We start from the raw sequence: 6,639 nt of genomic DNA on the forward strand, positions 1-6,639 counted from the left end.
TTCAGATTATTAGATTTTTTTAGGCCACCTACTGTATAACCCCGAGAACACCTTTAAAGGTGCACTCTTCCAAGCGAGATCCGGCACTCCACCAACTCACAAAAAATGGCAGCTTGTTCCTTCCCAGAACCAAACAGGCCTCAACAATAGGATAATGGCATAGGCGTCACTCGGAGACTCATGAATACATTTCCAATGCTTTATTGCATTATAGGTACAAACACCATATATATATATATATATATATATATATATATATATATATATATATATATATATATATATAGGGTGTGGAAATCAGGCGGCACTCTCGGATTTAGGCCCTTATTCTGATCGGTGCGGCCAGATCATAAATATGCGGCCAGGACCGTGCAGGCGAATCCCCGCCTTCCATACGGATCGCCACCTCCGTCCGTACGCGGATATGTGGCGGTCCGCATGAAAGTGGACAGGGATACGCCTCCTCCATCTTGGGAGCAGCCCCTGCATTCGATGGTCACCGAACATCGAATGCAGGGCCGCACGCTCCACCAGCGCCCGCCACCCTAGACCACACGGACACTTGTCCGTATGAAATCATGTATGGGGGCGATGTCAGATGCCCGCCCCCTACACATGCGTCACGGCTTCATTACCATGCATACGCCCTGCGTTTGCATGGGAACGCCCATGAAACGCGGGGCGTATGCATAGGGTAATGAGGCTAAGTAGCCCTTCACGCCCCTCTCTGCCCCCTGTGCGGCGTCTAAAGAATACGTACGGCGAAACCGCTTGCACATGCGCAGAGTGACCTCTGCACATGCGCAGTTGATAACCATCGGCGGTACGACCGCATGCGGAAAAATCCGCACCGATCAGAATAAGGGCCTTAGTGACAACGTGGAAAATCTATTTATTGTCCAACATGCTTCGGGCCAAGTTGGCCCGTCCTTCATCCCTGAGGACGGGCTAACTTCGCCTGAAACATGTTGGACAATAAATTGATTTTCCACGTTGTCACTAAATCCGAGAGTGCCGCCTTATTTCCACACCCTGCATTGGGGCCCGAGGGTCCACGCTGGAAGGCACCGGGTCAGCAAGCAATTGAACCTTCTACTGGAAGTGCCGGCCAACACACAAGTATATATATATATATATATATATATATATATATATATATATATATATATAGTCGTACAATATAAAATCTCACCCGTTTCTCTTGTGTGTAATACCAATCGCGGGTTTGCGCGGAAAACACTACTGACTACGAACACCACGATTTCAGTTATTCCCCTATCAGAGGATGACTACCTATTGCACCCTACACAGATGTTTCCTATGGGTCCAATTCAGACCAGCTTGCTTGGTTGCTAGTGTTCAGAGCACACTGAGCAGGTAGCCGCCGCCCCACTGAATCCTCTCCTGAATCATTACTACTGTATTCTGCATCTTTAACTATTGTCTCTTCATCTAAAATTCTGCATAATTTAAATATTTAATCCCCTTTTCCTGAACATGCGGGCGATGCTGGCTGCGCGGAGCATTTATGCTACAGTTGCATAAACTTTAATTTATTACAAGCATGGCAGCTGACGTTTATAATATACCGGACGGTAGGCAGAAGAGTTATGTCCTGCTGTTTCTTAAACTTTGTTAGAAATACATTTATTGTAGGATAATGTTGAAAAATAAGCAAATGTCTAACTAGCTGCTTCCGTTCTATAGTCATAGGGCAGCCTGCATGATATATTATTATTTATTTATTAACATTTTCTTATATAGCGCACACATATTCCGCAGTACTTTACAGAGAATAGTTGAACATTCACATCAGTCCCTGAACCAGTGGAGCTTACAATTGATGTTCCCTACCACATGTACACGCACACACAGACATTGTAGGGTTATTTTGTTTGGAGCCAATTAGCCTACCAGTATATTTTTGGATTGTGGGAGGAAACCGGAGTACCCGGAGGAAACCCACGCAAGTACGGGGAGAATATACAAACTCTGACCAGGTAAGGCCATGGTGGGAATGGAACCCATGACCTCAGTGCTGTGAGGCAGTAATGCTAACCATTACACCATCCATACTGCCCCGTATGCATATATAAGATATACTGTATGCATACTAAGAGAAGTTTTACCAGTTCATGTTGAAGCTGTGGTTTTAGGCACTCAAATAATTAAGTACAGTATAGTGTGTGTGCCAGGGTGTAGTTGCCGTTGGGCCCAGAATTTTAGGGGGTCCGCCTTGTGCAATAAGAATAAGTGACATGGTATTGAATCCAGAAAGAAACAGTGTGCAAAGTACTCATTATGAACTAATATGGGGCATAATATGAACTTGAACTACAGTGTGGCATATTATGTACTAGATGCCCTGCAATGTGGCATAATATGAACTGGAGCACTAGTATTGGGGTCATAATATGAACTGGGGCAGTAGTATTGGGGTTATAATATGAACTGGAGGCACGATAATGAGCCTCTATAATAGGGGGCATGTCCTAGTGCAGTAACCCCATTATCAGGGCCGGTGTAAGGCTTCTAAGCGCCCTAGGCAAAACTTCGACCTACTGCCTCCCCCCCCCCCCCCCATACTGCCACCAATAACCATTTCCAACCCCGTAATGCATACTTGCCTAACATTCTGGAATGTCAGGTAGCCTCCCAAAAATGTTGTGGTCCTCCCAGCCCCCCCAGGAAGGTGGGTAAGAACCCTGCTTTCCCTAGAGGCCCCCAGCACCCTCCCCTTTGCCACACATAACAGAGTACAGGAAGCGTGGGTAGTAACGTAGGGAAGTATGCCTCAAGAGAAAGTATGGAGGTGAGGTCTTAGAGGTTCCTGCATTAAGTACAACAAGGATCCTCACAGACATCATTGATTTTTTGATAGGCAGACTTAGTGGCGCCCCCCCTAGATCCTGGCGCCCTAGGCAGCTGCCTAATGCTGCCTAGTGGTAGAGCCGGCCCTGCCCATTATCAGCAATTTGTGGGAGTGCCCAGCACTCCCGGAGGTTCTGGGCAGCTCCCACCTCCCTCCCTGCAATGGAGAGATGCCTTGCGGGACACTGTCTGCAATAAGCCGTAACTGTTTTGCTGCAATCAGGACAGTTGCGAGTAGGCTGGCAAATCCCGGGATCGGTGAGATTCTGGGATTTGGCCCCAAAATTGCTGGACTTCGGGATTAGACTGTGCATACTTTGGGAAGTATTCAATGTTTTTTTGCGAACTGTGACTGTCAGTATTCAACAGTCACAATGTTTTTTTACAGCGACGTGGAAATGGCTTGTGCAGCGGCTAAAACAACGAGGCTTGTGGCTAAATGCAGCGGGCTCCCTGCATTAGCCGGGAACCTCGCCGTTTGGGGGGATTTCCCCGGAACATTGAATAAGGTGAGCGGCTGGCGCGGGGGTTAAATGGCGAGGGTCGCTTGTTTAACCCCCTCGCCAGCCACATTGAATACGGCCCTTTAAGTCAGACGATCTATATGGCACGACGTTGTCTGACAGTATTGCTGTATAACAGATTTTGCACAGCCAAGGTCAAGTTGTGCCACCGCTGAGTTCCAGCTCCTGCATACAGCACGGCTGATGTGCCAGGGGCACCGATGACTGCTGGATATCTTGTCCAGATAAAAGAATTCTCTCCCTCCATTTGATAAGCAGCTGTCACATTGTTCCTTCTCTCCGTTTCCCTAAAGGTTTTAATAAGACAGCTGCTCTCTTATTGATGACTGCAGGCAAGGGTTAATTCTGCTGCAGGAGACGTCAATATTTTCAAAGTGCAAATCGAGGAAACTGCTGCACAGATTTCCAGCAGCCAGAAGTTGTCTGCTCAGATTGCAGAGAGGGGTATCGCTGGCACTGACACCCTGCATTTAAGAGTGTCACTATGAGTGGAGAGGGAGAAGCATAATTCTAAAACCCCATCTGTCTCACGTCCACCTGTCAGAAAACCGCTGCTACTGACACGGCCAAGCAAAATAATAAAGCTTCATGAAGACAGAACCAAAATGAAGCAAATGTATGAGAAAGGAAGGAGGGGAGAGAGAAGTGGAGGTGATGGAGAGAAGAGAAGGACTAGGGCAATCGGTAGGAACGAAGGGCACGTTGGTGTAAATACACTAAAAACACTATATACTAAAAAAAAAAATATATAATAAAAAATATTATTTCAAAATAATAAAAACAGCAGCAGCAATATGTCATGGAAGCGGCAGTGGGAAGCCAGGTTTGTGCGGAGCAAATTTGCAATCGATCTGATCCATGCTGCACAGGCTGGGAAATGGTTAAGCGGAACTAGATTATGGGAACGAGTGAGAATGAAAGATGCGATGGCAGCGCGGTGGAATATAGGGTGAGGAAGCAGGTAGAGATAAGAACACATTGTTATATGGCGATTAGATCGAAAGACAATCTACACAGAGAGGAATTAAGCATCTACCGCTCAGTATATTATGAACACGTCTAATGTTGGAATGGGCGTTTCAATGGCGATAACATCTTTCTTATCAGATGAATGGTAGTTTAGTGGCATGTAGATGGAGGGTGGTGTGCGAAATACAGGAGGACTAGAACAGCGGGCAAGCCACGGCAGAAGCATAATGCCAGGAATCCGGCAGAACGCACAGTTCTATCATGTGGGAAGCTTTTATCTGAACTGTTTCATAAAATCTCTACTTTCCTTCAATTGTATAATAAAGTGGCCATTTAATATTTTTTGGGACTGTTCTGCTGGTCCCACCCATGGGGAGCAATGAGGAGACCCCCCCCTGTAACTTGCACATAGCGTCTATTCATGGACACAGAGGAACTGGGGCTAGGCCAGCGCTCACAGAGTGCTGGCCATGATCCGAATGCTGAAAACAGGAGGCGTGGCTCATGATAGCGTCATTCATTATCATGAAGTCAAGCCTATTTACCATAGGCCACACCCCTTTTGGGTGCCTTTGCATCTTTGCCTTGCAAAGGTCTTAACTGCTGGCCCATGAATGTTGGGAGGTATGCAATATGCAATTGTACCATGCGGATGTATCAAGGATCACCCATAGGGACAGGGGCAAAAAGAACCTGTCCTTGTGATGTGCTCAGTCTGGAACGGGAATGCTACACATGCACAGTCCTACTGACTACACATGCATTGCAGCCATTTTCAGGGAAGGTTCTGGATGTAGTGTAGGGTATAGTGAGGTCAGTGATGGGGTGTAGTGTATAGGATGGTCACTGATGTAGTGTAGGGTATGGAAGGATCATTGATGTAGTGTAGGGTATAGAGGGGTCAGTGGTGTAGTGTAGGGTATGGAGGGGGAAGGGATGTAGTGTAGGTTATAGTAAGGTCAGTGATGGGGTGTAGTGTATAGGGTGTCAGTGATGTAGTGTAGGGTATAGAGGGATCAGTCATATAGTGTAGGGCAGTGGTTCCCAAACTGTGTGCCTTGGCACCCTTGGGTGCCTCAGGACAGTTGCAGGGGTGCCCCGGGTCTAAGAATCGAATATAAACCCAACCTACTTTTAATGTTATACTTATTCTGCTTTCTTTTATTTTTGCCTAGGGGTGCCATGAAAAAAATCTGATACTCTAGGTGCCATGCTTCAAAAAAGATTGGGAACCCCTGGTGTAGGGTATAGAGGGGTCATAGATGTGGTGTAGTGTATAGAGGGTGATGGAGTGTAGGGTATAGAGGGATCAGAGATGTAGTGTAGGGTATAGAGGGATCAGTGATGTAGTGCATAGTACAGGAGGATCAGGGATGTGGTGTAGGGTATAAAGGCACTCCCATGGGCAACATCTGTTCTCATCTGGCTTTTGGCCTATCAGGGCTCTCATGTGAGTGGCCTTCAGCAAGTGCCACCACTAGGCATAAGCCTCACATGCATAGTGGGAAATCCACCACTGGTGTACTGGGTCACATGCTGAGACATGCATCGAACATTTTACAGAACATCTGGGGTTCTGCAGCCATTCCCTATAATTGTCCCAAGCAATCTCTAACTAGCAGTCACTCTACATATAAATTGTCAATGTGATCGCAGTCGTAAGACCATGCACAGTGCGACTTAGATGCAAGCTCAGTCTACCGATAATCACTCAACTGCATAAAAATCAGGTGCGCATCTTAAAAAACTGAGAATAAAAGCATGGACAACATTGCTGGTTTTTAATATTGACAAAATGTACATTTACATGTAAATAATGAAATAGTGGAAACAGTAAAGATCAGGCAGGACGACCACAAAAAAAGCAATCATTGGTGTTCAACTCCCCATTCCATACCCATCTGTTCAGGTGGTGTAACCCTTTACTGTCCCCAATATACCCACTAAGCCTACAATTCAACAAACAAGTTAACATTCTTTACCATCCCGAACAGACTAGCTACTCACACACACAAAAGGGAGGGAGGGTGGCCAAACTGAAACAAAGAGGCACATATTCTGCCTTCTACCACTATTAACTACAAAACTCCTCCTCCCCACTTAATTACCATTGGCTGCTAAAAAATTAAGATATCTGCCTCAAACTTTTAGTCCATTGTTAAAGGGAAAACACTTAAGAACCCTTTACTGTTTAATGCCCCACATGCTTATACTGTCAGCAGAGCTAGGCAAGCTAGGGCATTAGGAAAACCATGGGGCATTACTAATGTGATGA

Source organism: Crinia signifera, chromosome 8 (genome assembly GCF_055691185.1).
Source record: "Crinia signifera chromosome 8, ASM5569118v1, whole genome shotgun sequence".
In the NCBI taxonomy this organism is placed as follows: domain Eukaryota; kingdom Metazoa; phylum Chordata; class Amphibia; order Anura; family Myobatrachidae; genus Crinia; species Crinia signifera.